At 39.9% G+C, this 16,574-nt stretch overlaps 1 protein-coding gene across 14 annotated transcripts in view; it reads left to right on the top strand.

Moving 5' to 3' along the window:
- DAB1 (DAB adaptor protein 1) overlaps positions 1-16,574 on the top strand; it is a 418,512-nt gene that overhangs the window by 284,072 nt on the left and 117,866 nt on the right. For 2 of the 14 annotated variants that reach the window (XM_010408777.4, XM_039555925.1), the window contains one exon: positions 6,042-6,154. The exons of the other annotated variants lie outside the window; for them this stretch is intronic. The gene's annotated coding sequence lies outside the window, so the exon portion shown is untranslated. The remainder of the gene's footprint in view (positions 1-6,041; positions 6,155-16,574) is intronic. 14 annotated transcript variants of the gene reach the window in all.

Genomic DNA, 16,574 nt, shown 5'->3' on the forward strand with positions numbered 1-16,574 from the left:
GAATTTAAACTACACTGGTGTTTGGCTTCTTATCTTTCTCAGGATAATCATGGTGTTTTTAATGGCTGTACATGGCTGAAGCATTTTGCTTAGGTAAATAAATTTGGGATGGTTTTTGGAATTTAGGGGGAGGAAGATATGTAAATACAACCAATATTACTCTTCTTGGGCCCTTACGAGAGAATTCAAGGCATGCAAATGCTAAGTGAGGGAGTGGAAATGTCATCCTTCAAAGACACATGAAATGCAAGGACTGTGATAAAAGTGTTGTGCACTTTGAGGTATCTGAGTTACAAAGCTTGTAGTTCATGGAATTATATCTATGAATCTTTTAACATACTCAGGTTGTTCTTTATTTCTTACAGAGTGTTGCAGAATTTGTTTCCCTGGAGGGGACTGAAGTAAGGCTGGAAAAATCCTACCTGATCTTCAATAATCTTTCACACGCAATACTGGTAATACTCCAGAATTGCACTATCACTGGATAATTTACACTTAAATCCTTTCATCTCTGTGCTCCCACCTTCAAAAAAAAAATCCTTTAGCGTTATAGGGAGCCAGAGATTGCACACTTGAAATACCTTGGCCTTGTTGCCAGTTCAGTCTCACCTGCTTAGACTGATTTATTGTGGGTTTGTTTATTTTCTTTTTCAGAGGGCAAGACTGAAAAATGCATTTATCCCATTATAGTTAACAGATTCAGGAAGTAATTTGCAGATCAGGAAACAATGGATCTCATACAATAAAAGCACTGCCTAGGTAATTCATAAGGAAGATAAACTTGTATTGTTAAGCTTGCACATTTTACTCTTATTTGTAGGCCATGTATTGCTCTCCTGTGCTTTCCACCATTAAGCAGTAATGTTACTGCATTAGTAAAAAAGCCCTGCTGCTGTGACTGCCTTTCAGAGCCACACACAAAATCAGATAATGCATTTTACTGAATTATGAAGAACGGTGTTATTTGTTTATAACCGCGCACTTAGTTATTGCTCTCAGGGCTCCCTGTTGCAATTTAATCACTTCCCTGCATCTCCAGAGCTCTCACAGGCTGGCATGAGGCAGCGAAGGGACAAAGCAGGATGACTGGCAGCTAAGTGTTTCAATCAGTCAGGATACTGATTTATTTCTGCGAGGAGGAGTGTAAAGGAAATGAGAATGGCTGTTTTTTGTAAGTGATGCGCTGAATAGTCATCACTTAAACACTGGAGGTCACACATAAACACTGAACTCTTGAGAAAGGGAAAAGAACCCCACAGGAGTGTGTCTTGTCACCCTCACTGCACACAGGCTTTGGGAAGCGTGTGATGCTCAGCATGTCCCGAAAAGGCAGCACAAAGGATGAGTCTGGAATCCTTTCACTTACAGGGTTTTGCTCACAAAAGAAGAGATATGAAGCATTAAAAGGCAGGGTGTTGGGAATTCTTTGTTGTCTGTCTAGTTACTGTAAACACCTGTGAAGTTTTAACTGTATTCAGGAGTCTGGCATTGCAGAATGTTTAAACTGGACCCAATGAATTGCAGTGGGGCAGGTGGTGTAAATATCTGTGCAAATTGATCCCTTCTGGAGTTGAAAATGTATTTTAACTAGAGCAAAAATAGGAGTAAAAACATTGGTGGAATATTATATCTGTGCTTTAAAAATATTCATGGGTATGCCTGGGATAGGAACAGATACATTAAAGTTTTCATTGCCTACTTTGAGGCAATAGAAATCATGTAATTTTACACCCCTCTTGATGTGCTGGTTTTAATCTCAAAAAAATTAATCCTCTTTGGATAGTCAAAACAATAAATATTGTGTAACAAACCTGACAGCATTAGATGATGTTTATAAGAGAAAGAAAATTCAACTGAAGTTTTTTGCTAATGGTGTATCATTCCTTCTGTATTCCATCTGAACTCATATAAAATCCAGGGGAAGCCAGCAGATAGTTTTGAATGAAATTAGGTCTTTCTAAGATTTTAAACCTCCAGAGCCCCCTGAAAATCTGTGCTCAACAATCACTGCTTTTATAGCAGGGAAGATACCTTAGCTATCAGGAGACTGCTTTAGTGGGGTATTCCCTAGAAAGCCCCCTGTAGCCTAGCCTACATTTCATCTTCTTTTTCTAACCTAAATCCTGAGGTCGTCAAACACTTTCATAAAAAAAGTATGCACTAAAATTTGATGGAAATGCAGCTACATAGAGAAAGAACTACTTTAGGAGAAGCTTTTAGTGCTGACAGTAGAGAAACTTTTTACTGTCTCATGAAAAACTGAAACTCTGACTGCAGGGAGAGAGAAGGGGACTTGCCTCTTGGTCAGAGGAGAAATCTCTGTGTTTGCTGCTAAATGCACTCAGGGGAAGTGAAGGTATCTGCAGTATAAAATAATAAAATACAAAAGCAGCCCTTGCTATTTGCAAGATGGCAAAGGAGAAGCTCCACTTCTTGATTACACTGATTTCTGGATGTTTTATGCATCCAGATCAATTGATATTTCTTTTCATGGCACCCATTAAGACACAGATTTTGAGGCCTATTCTGTTTCTTTCACAGGGAAGGTGTATGATATGTTGATAGCTGTATGATCACGATAGTTTTGGAAGATAAAGGAGAAGAGAAAATGTGCTGTGGGCAGGAAACAGCTACTTCAGCATTTCTTTTCCCTCCTGTCTTTTTTTTCCTGAGCTAACAGTCCATTCAGCCTGAATACAGATCTATTCTTAATGTGTTCAACTGCATTATTTAGCCTACCACTGCAAGCCAAATTGTTATCCCTGGAGATGGAATTGCTAAATTGATTTAATGGAGCTTTGTTAATCTGGAATTTCATTTATATCTTCTCTTGCATCTGTGCATTGTCACTTCTTTGTGTTTAGGAAGTGTGATTTTGGCCAAAAGACACAAATACACACTAAGAGCAGCTCTTTAGCTTCTGGCTACCTGCAAGAAGGCTGTCGAGGAGACTCTTGTCTTGTGAGAAGCACTTAAAACTTGCTATTAAGTTCTGTAGTGCCCCTGTTTGCAGCACATCGATCCTTTGGAAGTGAGGCCCTGAAGGAGCAGATCTCTGTTGTGCTCCGTGGCTGTGAGTAATTACTGAGAAACACAGAAAAGAATACCTGAGTGGTTTATTCATAACCTGCTTAGAGGCTGCATTCCTGACTCCTGCATGGTTGGAATGCCACTTGCTGGAGCCACCAGTTGAAAACACAACCAACTGCTGGCTGAAAAGATCTGCAGTGGTGAAAAACACTGAGAGAGAGAGAGAGAGAGATATCAAATAGTCCCCTGGAAGGATATGGATAAGGACTACGTAGAAGAGAGAATTTGGAAGCCTGGAATGTGTTTTTCCCTACAGTATCTATTTCCATTTCCTGTCAAATGGCTTTCAATATTTAGGTTATTTCACATTTTGTTATAATCTCTTGGATGGAGATCAGATACAAGATTTACAGTCTGAAAACAGGTTGAAATGGTTCTTGATGGTGTCAGGAATATTTGCAAGGTTTTAGCAGCTGATATGGTGCAGATGAGTGCATAATACAGATAATAACATTTATTATCTGTATTGCTATCCCATTCCTCAGAGCTGTGGACGTGGATTGGAGCCCTCCTTGCCTTCATTTTCCCCCATGGTCCTAGGCACTGTAGCAAACAGGAAAAAAAAAATCCCAAATTATATTTTAGAATGCTTGATAGTAGAGACAACAGCAGTTTTCTGATGAGGAAATAGCAGAATGATGTGACTGGTTATGAGCTAGTCAGGGTTCAAATATCAACATCTTCTACCCCTTTCTCTCATTCATTAAACCACACAACAAATGACATATTCGAGGTGAAATTTTAACAACAAATAATTGGCTTTGGAGGACTGTGTAGCTGTTCTTTAGGGGAGCACCTGGACCTCCCCCCTAAGATGCTTTTTTGGCACCTCTGTGTGGTGATGCAGATAGAAAAGGTCAGCAATGGGATGAGTACAAGGAATTAATGATTTAAGAATAATATGATAAAAAATTATAACCTCTCAGCTGTCCCACCTTCCTCATGCAGTGCATCCAGTAATCCTTTCCAGATTGTTTTTTATGAGGCCTGATCTGATGCAAGAGCAAATAAACTTTGGCTGCTGAGCAAAGTAACACTCTCACCTGGGTTGAGAGGGATTTACATGAGCAGTAGGAGTTTCTGTAACACATTTTTGCAGGATCAGGATTCTGTTTGCGGGATTCGTTAGTGCATTTCTTAATGGAAAAAGAAAAAGTTCGTGTTACCTATGAAATGTTGAGCATTTAAAGCTTTCTGCTTGCTAACAGCTTTCTAGTTTCTCTTTGTTTCTCCATAAAGTCTGTTCTTTCCCAAATTATTCTGTCTCCTCAGAGCAATCTTCAGCTAAGAGTGAGGACAGATTGGCACCATGAGTGATTCAGTGTCTTGAAGCTGAGATTTGTGTTAGGGAAATGTGATGTGATGCAGGGACAAAAGGTGGTCTTGTCCATGTTTGTCTTTAATTAATGTATTTCTTTCCTGTTAGTTTCAAAGGATTTTTTTCTAGCCAGGAGTTAAATGGACCCATTCCATGTTTATATTTATGCAAATGACTGTTGTGTCACTCAGGTTGCAACATTAAAGAAAAAAAGCCAGATATTTTACATGCCTTTGAGTATTGAAGTGATTACAATTACCTACATAAAAGGAGTTGCTTTATTAATTAATTAACTTGGAGAAAAATGTCTAGTGACCCTCTGAAGGAATATCAATAACTGAAACATTAATTATGTAAATAAGATCTGTCTTTACTGTTCATTATTCATAGTTCAACATGAAAATTGCCTTTTAAAATAATGCTTCATTCATATATTTCAATAAATGTCTAATCTGCCTAGCTTGTGACTTGGATCTGGATTTTGAGTCAAAGACTGTAGTGACATGGATACAGACCTTGGGGCACTTCATTTGAGCTACCAGCACCCAGTTCCTAATTGCTGGGCTGGCATTGTTTTGGGGACAGGCTCTCTGAGGCAGCAAATCCTCTTTGGAGATGAGTTCTTGCCGAATTTGTGTCTGGAGAGACAGAGTTATTACATTTCATAGGTGAGGAAGGAGAGGAAAGAAGCAGCAAAATACTTGCAGAGCTTTTGTGACTTCCCCGTGGTTTCAGAAGGGAGGCTGCAGCAGAGCTGCAGAACCAGCCCAGCTCCAAGCCCTGTTGAGTTGTGGAATTGAGTTTTTCTCTGAGTCAGAGGCTGCAGTACCAAGGCAAACAAATACCATGAGGAAAACAGGGTTATACCACGTGTTTGGTTCCTGTGATCTTGTGCACTCAGTAAACTTGCTGGTCCTTTCTGCATTTGGAAGATGTGACTGAATGCCTCCTGGCAAGTGCTGCAGGTGATTTCATACAGGTTATGAGAATCCTTGCCTTGTAAAGAGCTCTGCCTTTTTATTTTCTAAAGTTTCACCGAGCGTGTTAGCAAATTCTGATGAAGGATTCCTGGAGGGTTGTATTCCTTTTCGTATCCCTAAAGACAACACACAAAGGTTTCCAGGGCTGCTTTTTGCTCAGGTGCTTGTGAGTGCACCTGTAAGAGGAGAGAGAGGAAGAGCTGTGTTTATTTCTCATAATCTCAAAGGCTGTGCTGCACGTAATCTTGAGTGTGCAGACAAAAAGTAGTAGCTGTGCAGTCCCAGAAAATCCTTTACTCTCCACTCCCTGAAGAGCACCTGCTTTCGAGCATAAGACGTTCAGATTTCCTTTTTTTTAAACACCTCAGAACTCGCTTTGCCCATAGCAGGAGGGGCTGATGAAGAAGTATGTGTGTCCCCCCCCCTTTCCCTTGTAGCGTGATGAATTGTGGAAGTCCTGATTGAAAATTCTAATCACAGCCTTGCAGTCCTTCAGATCACAACCCCTGACAGTTGATTCACTCCTTTTCATGCCTGCTGCCTCTGACTGCTCCTGGTGCCTCGTCTGCATGAGTCTATCATTAGCACACAAAGCATGATGGATTGGCCGGGGCACCTCCGTCCTCAGAACCTGGGAAATGCTTCTCTTTCAGAATCAAAGAGCCTGTGTGTGACATCGTCATGAATGAGAGAAGAAAGTCATGCAGTATTGGAGGTGCCTGTTTGCTGCCACTGTTTAGAGGGAAAATGATGCATTATGGGGACTGTAAGTACCTGGCCTGTTCGTTTGGGGCTTGGCTCCTTGCTGGGAACGATGCAGAAAATCACGGATGTGGAGCAGGGCAGGAGCTGAGTCTGGCGTGTGCACAGCAGTTGTAATGCTTTTTGGAAATCAGAGCTGTAAGCACTTCCAAAATTCTGCTTAAAAGTTCAGCCTATTAATGAAATCATTTAACTTTCAGTGAGATCTGATGGCCAAAATGAGCACAAGCAGTGGCTTTTGGTACTGACTGTGGGCTCGGTTCACTTTGGTGGATTCTCTTCTATAGACCCTTTTAAGAGGAAACTTTTGCAAATGTTTGCATCTTGCAAATGCTTTTATTCATCTGTGTGACTTGGCATTTAATGTTTCAGTGAACAAGACAGTTAAGTTTTGGCTCCAGTGAAAGATTGATAGGAACAATTTTCGAATGTGGTATCACAACAAAGTGAAAATATGTCATGTTCAAATACTGAGCTCTGATGCATCATGTGGTCTCGTAATAAATGAAATAGCACTACCAACCTGACAGATGTGCAAGAAAATGGTTTTAAATTTATGATGATTAATTTTCAAGATGAACTGCAATGAAAAAAATTGTTAGTAGATGCTTAAAGAAAGGTAAGGGGAGCCAGCTTTCTGAAATGAGAACAGGCAGGTAATGATAAAGCTGCCTTCACTTTTATGTTTTGCTTTCTAAAATTTTAGCAATGGGAAAATTGGTATTCTGGCTGCTGCAGCTGGCGTTAACAGCTACTCATGCAAGTGTAACATCTTGTGGAAATTCCACTTCTTGGACTTGTGCTACTGCTTTCGTGCTGGTTGTCTTGGAAGTAGGAGTAACTCAAGGCAGAGCTGAAGGTTTTCTACCTGACAATCCATTCAGTGCCATCAAAATAAAACAGCACTGAACTTAGTGGGAAAACAGAGGTAGCTTGATAGTACCTTGGAAAAAACCCAAGCTTTTCTGAAACTCAGCTTTTTCTTTCATTTTGAGGATTTGCCACTTGAACATTGACTTTGTTTTGCACTAGGACAGTTAAATGTAAAGGATACTGTTTGGTAAAATATAAAGTGATTTAGTTAAACATTGTTAGGTAATTTTGGGCTCAAAACAGCCCTTGACAGCCTTTAGTGAAATCAACCCTGCCAAATGCAAGAAGGTGAAATGGTTCCCATCCCTAGCACTAAAGTCCATTATTTCAAGGAACTGTGTCCTAGTGAGGCCAAAACTGAGCTTTCCAGTTGGAAATGGAGACAAACAGCCTCAGAAAGGATGTGGGCCATGCTTTTTTCAGAGCAGGAGTTCAGCAGGGGGAAAAAAATCCTAAGTGTCAGTGTCATGTTAGTTTGAAAGAAACAAAACGAGGAGATGTTTTGTTTGTCATTAGCACTATGAGCTTTTACATGGGAATGTTTTAGGTTGACAGCAAGTTATGTGGGAAACCCCAACAATTGTCTGCCAGCTGTTAATTTCCAGCACTCTGAGAATAGCTGCCCTGTAGCATCTCCTCAAATCTGACCTTCCTCATCTTCAGCAGTGCTCCCTCTTCTCTGTTAAACACACTCGGTGGTTCTAGAATTTTCCCTGCCATTCTGGGAGCAGTGGGTGTGTAACTCAAAGGCAGTATTTTATCTGTGGGTTGCAATTTAAGTTCACTTAATAGTTAACAGAAAAGGAAAATTCTAGGAGCCATTTTGGCTGTCCGAAGATAGATCTGAATGCATATATCCATTTTTTTTCTGCAGAGATTCTTGTCAAAACAAGGTCTCTGCTGGTTCCTGTCAGGTCCCTGTCTTACTGTGCCCAGAGGAAAGAAAAAAACAAACTCTCTGAGGAGCTTAAGGATCCAAATATAAAATTAGTATAATAAGTATAAAAATGTCAAAAACAGATGAGATGTATCTGGAAATGTACAGTATATTGTGCTTGCTGCTTTTATTGCACTTCATAATGGCTTTCATACAAGTTTCTTTGGCCCTTAGTCTTTATTATCAGGAATTGTTTTTATCCATTAAGATCCCCAAAGAATAGCCAAGATCATGCTGAAATGTTTTTACCTCCAGCTAATGCCAATATCTGTGACGGAGGAGGAAAAAAAAATCTGCATTGTCAGAATCCTGGTACCTAAAATGTGTCAGATTATGTTCTGTGTATCACTTAACAGCTGGGTACCCTATACATTTGCTGCTGCTACCTATTTGCAAAGCATTATGCAGTCATCCTACATGGGGCCATTTTCCATTCCCCTTGAATGCTTTTTCCCTGCTCTGGAATTCCCAGTAATCCATTGACAATTCACTTTCACCAAAACTGGAACTTTTCCCCATCTTACTTTTTTTTAGAAACGAGAATACTCTGGGAGACTTTGATGATCAGCACTGATCAGCTGTACTGTGGCATTTACAACTGGGTAGAATTCAGAGTTCACAAATAAATATTCACAATATTCACAATAAATATTCACAAATACCACAATAAATATTCACAAACACTGGTGTCTCACTTGGTGTGAGTGTGTTGTTCAGTGATTCTGATGTCTTTTAGCACCTGACATGAAGTGACCCGAGGAGTGTGTTCATTGGTTTCAATGACAATTGGATTGTCTCTCTTCTGCAGTTTCTGACAAGCTTAGCTCTCAAATAACCCGTGGTTGTTTGCCATCTGAGCTGATGAAGCTTCGTAAGTTTTGGAGGTTAATTCAGGGAACATTTGAGTTGTATTTGCCATCAAAAAAGTTCCATATATGGTGGCCTGAGTTTTATTTAAAAGGGTGTAAAGCTTCATTATTGCTTAAGGATTTATATTGTCTGTAGCAATACACAAGATCTAATGGTCTAAAGGCATGAGCAAAGGAGTTTTATTTTTAAAAATAATACACTTCTTAGTTCCACACTTTGTGTTAACCTAGGTTTTCTGATTTGTTTAATTCAGTGAATTTCACCTTTCATTTCATTACATCAGAAAAGATCTCATGAAATGTCTATAAAGGCATATCCAAATTGCTCTCTATTACCACGGAGAGCTGCTGTTCTGGCCCTTGTAGCTGTACCCAAATGCACTTTAATCCAGGCAGCAGGAGTGGTGCTCATGTGCCAACTGTGACAGCTCTGCCTCCAAGGACACTGTCCAGGCCTGCCCAGCACTGTCAGGGCTCACTTTTCACAGCCTGGTCCTGGCTAGTTTGGGCTCTGATTATTGATCACACACCAGAATTCCCATTTCCTAGGTTTAGGCGTAAATTTCCCTAAATAGACAGTGAGGATTGTTTTTTGAAATTTTTACATTTCCTCGTGTCCTTTGCTGTGTGAAAAAAGCCTTCTTGTTTATGAAATATTTACAGTCACTGTAATGCAAGTATGTAACTTCTTAATAGAAAATACTCATAAAACTAGGTTGGTACTTGAGATTACTACTCTGAATCCTGGCAAGAGGTACCTAAATTACATCCAGCACAGTGACTAACATTTTGACATTTACAGATAAGCCTTTGACTTTACAGTTTGTCAGATGTGACCTATGTATCCTGGGCTGTAAATACCTGGAATCTGGAGTCTATCTCTGCATGCAAATTTTTGCTTTTAAATTTCACTGTAAATAATTTTCATACCTTAAGATAGTTCCCCATCTGAGATGTGAGTTACCACTATTGATACAGTTACTAGATAATATTGGAATTATTAGTTATTAGAGTATTAGAACTAATTTGAATTAAAGATTGTTTATGAATTTTGGGCCTTATGTAAAATATTCCGATACGTACTTTGGCAAGATAAACTAAACTGTTAGTGGACATTTTAGTTTGCCTCTGAAATATGAGAAATATTTTTCTCCTAAATACTGAGTGTAGAGTATTTCACGAGGTTTTGCCTGAACTTTTCAGTTTGTTGATGGAGCTGCTCAAACACACCCAATAATAAAATAAAGAGTGCCAAGAAAGCTAAATTTCTGTCCTGCCACTCTTTGCTGGGAGTGACCAAATCACTTTTGCAACAGAAAATCCAATATTCTGGTTTTCTTTTTATCTGGCAAATGAAGGCAGACTGATCAACAGGCTCATTGTCAGATGACACGTGAAGTCAGGATTTGTACTTCCCCAAGAAAATACGGGTTTCTGTATAGCCCATTTTAAGTCCAGTGCCATACTTTATTAGGTATAAAGAATGTGATCTGTAATAAAATTGAGAAGAATGTATTGGCATGTTCATGTTTTAAGCAGTAATGGCTGTGGCTTGTCTGAAACGGTCTAGGCTTCATTTTAACATCCAGTGACAAAGTGGAAAGGCTGTACAAACGTATGGTACTTTAATTAATGAGGGCAATACTAAGCTTTGAAAGTCCTCTGGAGCTTTTGTCTTTGTTGGAACATTGTGCTGTGAATCTTCCCTAATAGTTAAAGCAAATGAAGTAAAATAGCCTTTGGGCTATTTTGTTACACTGTGTTGTTGGGGAGAAAAATTAATCCTGTGCCATTTTGCATTTGCTGTCTGTGAATCAAACTGTGAAAGCTAATTTAAAAACTTTCACACTCGGCTTGAATGAGGACTGTCAGTGCTTGGAGAATGTCAAATTGAATGCAATTAGCTGGAGTTGGGCTAGCCTAGATATACCCATCAGCCTTAAAGTGCTCAGCCTTAATGACTGCTCTGATAAACTAACACAGAAGTTACAGGAAGGGATTTAAAGGCATTAAAGTCCTGCTGAAAACTTGCCCTGTGTAGAAGAGATCTTTGAAGCCAAAATAGTTTGTACACCAAGGGGCAGGGAGGTAGTGAGACCCTGTGGAAAATTAAACACAGCACAGAGGTGCATCCAGGAAAGGGAAACAAAACCACGGGTGAACCTGCTCAGAAATTGTAAATACATCAAGTACTTAAGTATTTGTTAATTTTTAAGCCATGAGTTACCATTTATGGTCTCTGAAGTAGTTGGGTGTCAAAGGCTTTTGTAGAAGAGGCAGCTGGTACAGCTGTGGTGGAGTGAAATCTTGGAATGTTTTAGGGAATGGTGGCACTACTGGTGTTCTAGTTTGGAGAAATAATGGGGCTTTGAAGTTAATCTCTTAATTGTATCTGTTGATCAAATGCTGCATCGACCCATAATGGGGACTTGAGGTCCAAACTTCATTGATAAAGTGAAGCTTCATGCTTGGTTCTGTGTGTTCAGAGTAACTTTCAGACTGGATGTGAGCAGATCTCTCAGACTGCAGGTGCTCAAGAGACAGGGATTTTAGGAAAGAGACTGGAGGAGAAATAGGAGGTGAACAGCTGAAGTTGTGAGAAGAGTTATCTGTTGTATCAGCTGCTAGTCTAAAATATGATGACTCTTCCCTTGGAAGGTGGGATGTTTGCCAGTCAGTGGACTGTGGCTTTTGGGATATTATTTTTCTCTGAGAACATGTCAGAAAATGTGTTTGGAGCTCAGTCAGAACCCTTTTTTTTTTTTCTCTCCTCTTTTTCTTGGAGAAGACTCCCTACAGAGTTTTATCTCCAGGTGTTGAGTGAGGTCTCAACCCAGGTTATTCCCTGAGAATTGTAGTGAGTGACCCCTGATTTTGCTCATGGGGAGAGAATCCTGATGGTAAATTGAAAAGAACCGAGTCTGTAAATTAGCATTTTACATGTCATCCCTTCTCACATGAGCAACACGAATTGTGCAGACAACAGCAGCATTTTTAGTTAATGAACCCAGCCATAAGCACTGTTCACGTTTAACATATTTACAGGGGGTAGCATGCAGTCAAAAAATTCCATTAATTCTTTTTGCATGAATATTGTGTGCATGAGTGCATACATTTATGTGTGGATTTGTATGTATGTGTACACTATTAGTGTATGCAGTGTTAAAGCATACAGAGTAATTCAAGAAGAATCACTGAGGAGGTTTCATTAGGCATGGAAATGTATTCAGCAGAAGATTTGAAATAACTCTTTAATGGAAAAAAAGGAAAAACTGTGCCATTTGACATGAGAAATCTATTTTGAACTATAGTGTATGCACAGTCTGTTTTTGGCTTTCCCTTTCTTGAAATTGTTGCCTGAAATATTACGGTGGCATGCAAAGGCTTGAAGTTTAATTTTAAATTTAATTTGCTTGAATGCTGCCAGGGTATTTTTACATAGACAGTAAAATTGCAACTTGGTAATACTTGGCACTCAATTTCTATAGAAATGGCATTCAGGATGCAACTTTGGGCTCATAAGTAAAATAAGATGAAATCACACATGATGATGATTTTAAAATATTTTCAAGACTATGTAAATGTAATTTCTGCCTTGATTTTGTTAGTTTTATGGGCAGCAGGGGAGAGAGTTTGCAACAGTCACATATATATATATTTTAAAAACTGTGAATGAACTTTTTTCAATCTGTTAATCCAAATGTTCTTTAATGGCTAAAAATAGAACCAAATTACTTCATATAAAAAAATGTGGGACTTATTTACCGAGCTTCAGACAGAATTTTTCTTCCAATAATGTTCTGAATATTTTTGAATAGAGTGCCAGAGGGTTACTATGCTGCTGAAGGCTGAGCTTTCCCACCTGTGTTTGCTGATAATCTGGTGACATCAGGTATCCTTCCTGACTTCAGTCCTGATAGGAATGCCTGTTTGGTGAAAAAAAAAAGATATTTTAATGGCTATTATAATATGAAGTATTTGCTTTTAAGTGTTCAGCATTTGTTATCAACGTAAGTTTCTCTTCAACCCCTCTGTCATCATCTTGGACAGCACAAGACTTTGAGCTGGGCCTCCTTCTGGGGAATTAAACTGTCAGATAGTCCTGCCTGCCTTCTTCAGCCAGGTGTCCTGGCACTGAATGTGCACAGCGCCAGAATTTTACTCTCATGTGATTAATTTGGTCATTTCAGGCCTGCAGAAGCAGTGCCCTGCCGTGCTGCCTTCAGGTGCTGTACCTGGAACCAGCCGGCTCAGGGCCCATGGTGGGGCTTTGTTGTGCTTCAGAGGTGGTGTCAGATCCCCAGTGATGTGTAATTCATGGGGAGGACCAGAGGAGATGAGAGAAAGACTTTTTTTTCTTGGTTGAATGTCACATTTCCTAAAGGAAGTCTTTGGCTCAAAGAGGGACCACAAAGTCTCTGGGTGGTTGGTTTGTTTTATTTATTAAAGTAGTTCTTAATAACATAGTGTTCAATAAAGCAGTGAATGCTCTGAGCATTCACAGCTCAAGACTGTGTTTTGTCTTTCCAAGCACTTTCTGATGCTGCTTTCACACAGAGACCTGAAAGTCACAGCTAGAACTGAACATCCTGCTTTTTTCCTCTCCTGTTTCTCCCAAGTCATGTTTGAGACACAGTCACTGCTGCCAGACCCAAATCACGCATTGCTGATGTAACTTTTGCAGGAGGAGGTGCTGAAGGAATGCAGCTTGTGAGCTGAATTGTGGAAGATGCTGCAGTGTGGTTGTTGCACACCTGTACTGCTGCTTTTTCCTGCGTGTCATTACACACAGAGACCCACAAAAATGTAAATTACTGTTCCAGAGCCAAGCACATCAGTGAAGAAGTGCTGAATTTATCATTGTCCAGGTGGAATGAAAAGTTGTGTGTGCAGTCACAGAGTAACTTCTCTTTTCACATGATGTCTTTAGGTACAAACAGTCTGTGCTGGAGGATTGAAGTCAGAGTTCTGTGATAAAGGCAGTCACTGTCTGTGGTCATTGCTGGGTGAGCAGGGGAGGAGGAGGAGGAGGACAGGATGATCTCATGCCTTGGGGCAGCAGGACAAGGTCCTGGAGGTTGAACTCTGTGTACCATTGCTCCCGTGTGTGTCATGCAAGACGTCAGCCCTGGCACTTCCCTTTGGTAAAGACAAAAGGGAGATAAAAAGGAGAACTCGTGCAGGGAAATGTCACACAACTTTAACAATTCGTGATGTTATTGAGCACCACTGTAGTTAAACCAAGCTACATCATCGGTAACCAAATCTCTTGAAAAAATCACCAGGAAGACTAACAGATCTCTTGTAAGAAACATGAGTTTTGACTCACATTTTATTGACGTGTTTTGGGCTACTGTAATGTGCATTTCTTTGGATGGACTACTATTAATGTATCCCGCAGTGGTAGGGAGGAGAGGAGAGATCCAGCAGGCAGGAAATGTGCAGTAAGATTGATTTATTTAATTATTTTGCAAACTCTTTTGTAGACTTTTTTCTTCATAGCCTAATTGGTCAAAGGATCAGCCACCCCTTGGGGTGATTGGCTAAAATCCTAAAACATCCATTGTCAAAATATTTTTCTACTGTACCATAAACAAAGCTCTGCAAGGTCGCAGGTGTTCATAGCTTATAGAACTCTACAAATATCTTCCCTGAGAGAGAAAAGTATCTCATGGGACTGGAAAGAAGCAAGAAAAATTCTTGCTAGCAGCAATATTGTATCCACAAAGTACCATTAATTTCAGCTACTGTGTAGGTGCCTGTAGGTTCTGTGTACCTATGGATTGCAAGTATAAAGTGTTTACTGTGACTGATTTGAAATAAATCCAGAAAACTCTTACAAGCATTGTTTGCAAAAGAAGCAGTATATTTAGAAAATGAAGTGAACTTTTCTTTGCCAGTGTGGTACCATGTCAGTAGTCTTTTGTTGGTTGGTTGGTTTGTGGTTTTTTTGATTTTTAATTGGCTTTATTGCTAGGCACTGTTCTGTAGTGTTACTATTCCCAGTGTAATAATAATCAGTAATCTGCCCTTCTTGCTGTGTTTTTGATAAAAATATATCTGAAGATGGAACCTATCACGCATGTCTTTTTTTTTTTTTTTTAATAAAGAAACATCTCTATGCCCTTATTAAAATTAAAGAATATAACCCATCTTAGGCTTTTTAAAATCTAAGTAGGATGAAGAATTCACTGCAGATGATCCTGTGGAAAGGCTTTGCAAGAGGAGGGCAATCAAGAAGGGATAATTAGAGTTACTATTTAAATATGCAGAAAGCAAAAAGCTTATCTGGAAGAGCAAAGTGAAGTGTAAGTACAGCCTAAGACTCACGTAAGGATGATTTGCAAGCAATAAAATCACATCTCCCTGACTTTGTAAGTACAAAATAATAAGCAATATTTAATAATGGAGGCTGTAATGGTGTGGGATATAAATGCAGCAGTATGTGGTTTTACCATGAGATCTTACCTGGAGGGGATGGATTGGTTTAGCACTGACAGAGTGGGGATTACAGGTATTACAGGAATGTGTGTGCAGTAAGGGATGAGAGTAATTGCTCAAGATAATCACCGAGCAGTTAACTCAGAATAATGATAGGGAGTTGGTGGGATTTCTGTTCCAGGTTTTACTTCTTCCTCTGAATCAGCCTGAAAGTGTGAACACCTCTGATGGGACTCTGGCTGCTCCTGTGATTTGATTCAGGTTTGCTGAAGAACAGAATTAAAGTGCTGCTAAGATCAAATCCTCCTTGGCAGAGAAACGGGTCGGATGGTCTTCAAGTTCTTAATCATCCCTGATTTTGTGACTCTGTCATTATTTTCATTAATTAACTTCAGCGGGTAACACAAACATCACACTTCTTCCAAAACTAATATTATTGCTGCCTGCTATTTAGTCTGTTGAACTGAAAAAAGCCCAAAACAAACCATAACGTTCAAGTGATGCATAGGCAATAACTTAATTGAATGTGTATTTATCTGAATGGCTTTAATTGGACATCATCTGCAGTCTCACCATGTACTGAGAGCCTGTCTGGTTTCACAAGCTGGGCAAGGCCAGGCCTGCTTGATGCTAGGCTTTGGGAGGCAGGAGCTGCTGGAAAGGCTGGAATTCGGGAGCTGGGCTCTTCCCTGGGGCTCAGCTTCAGGGCACGTGGCTGCCAAGGGGGAGAAAGGAGCCAGGGGCCTGACCACAGATGCTTAACCCAATGGTCCTGGCTACCTTCCAAGTGGAGTAATTAAATTCTGCATTCCTGAATTCCCTCTCGTTTTAATTGGATTTGGTATTCTTCACCTTTTGGCTTTAAACTCGCCCGGCAAAACAACTGTTTCTCATTATAGCAGGGACTTTATTTCAGATCAGGGTATATTACCCTTGAGTGTAATGTACATTGCTTTAAGTGTGCCAGGTGTTTCAGGAGAGCAGTGTACAAGGGAGAGCAACATTTTACTTCTATTTTTAATTGATTTTCTTTGCTGTACTGAAGTACACCCATTTGATGGTTATTCCTGTTTGCTCTCTCAGTTTACAGGCCTTGTTGAGACTGTAAAATCAAAGGCAATTCATGAAAATATTTTAGATCTTTGCTGCATCCAGGAAACCTTCTGTTTGCCTCTGTGTGCAGCTTTCATCTCTTTTGTGTAGTCAGTGAAATCTAGGGCATCAGTGGAAATTCAGTTTTCAGTGTGGATCCAAATGTTCACCTGATCACGGAGACTGCTCAGCACTTCACAGGAACCAGCTGG

The sequence above is a fragment of the Corvus cornix genome, chromosome 8, assembly GCF_000738735.6.
Source record: "Corvus cornix cornix isolate S_Up_H32 chromosome 8, ASM73873v5, whole genome shotgun sequence".
In the NCBI taxonomy this organism is placed as follows: Eukaryota; Metazoa; Chordata; class Aves; order Passeriformes; family Corvidae; genus Corvus; species Corvus cornix.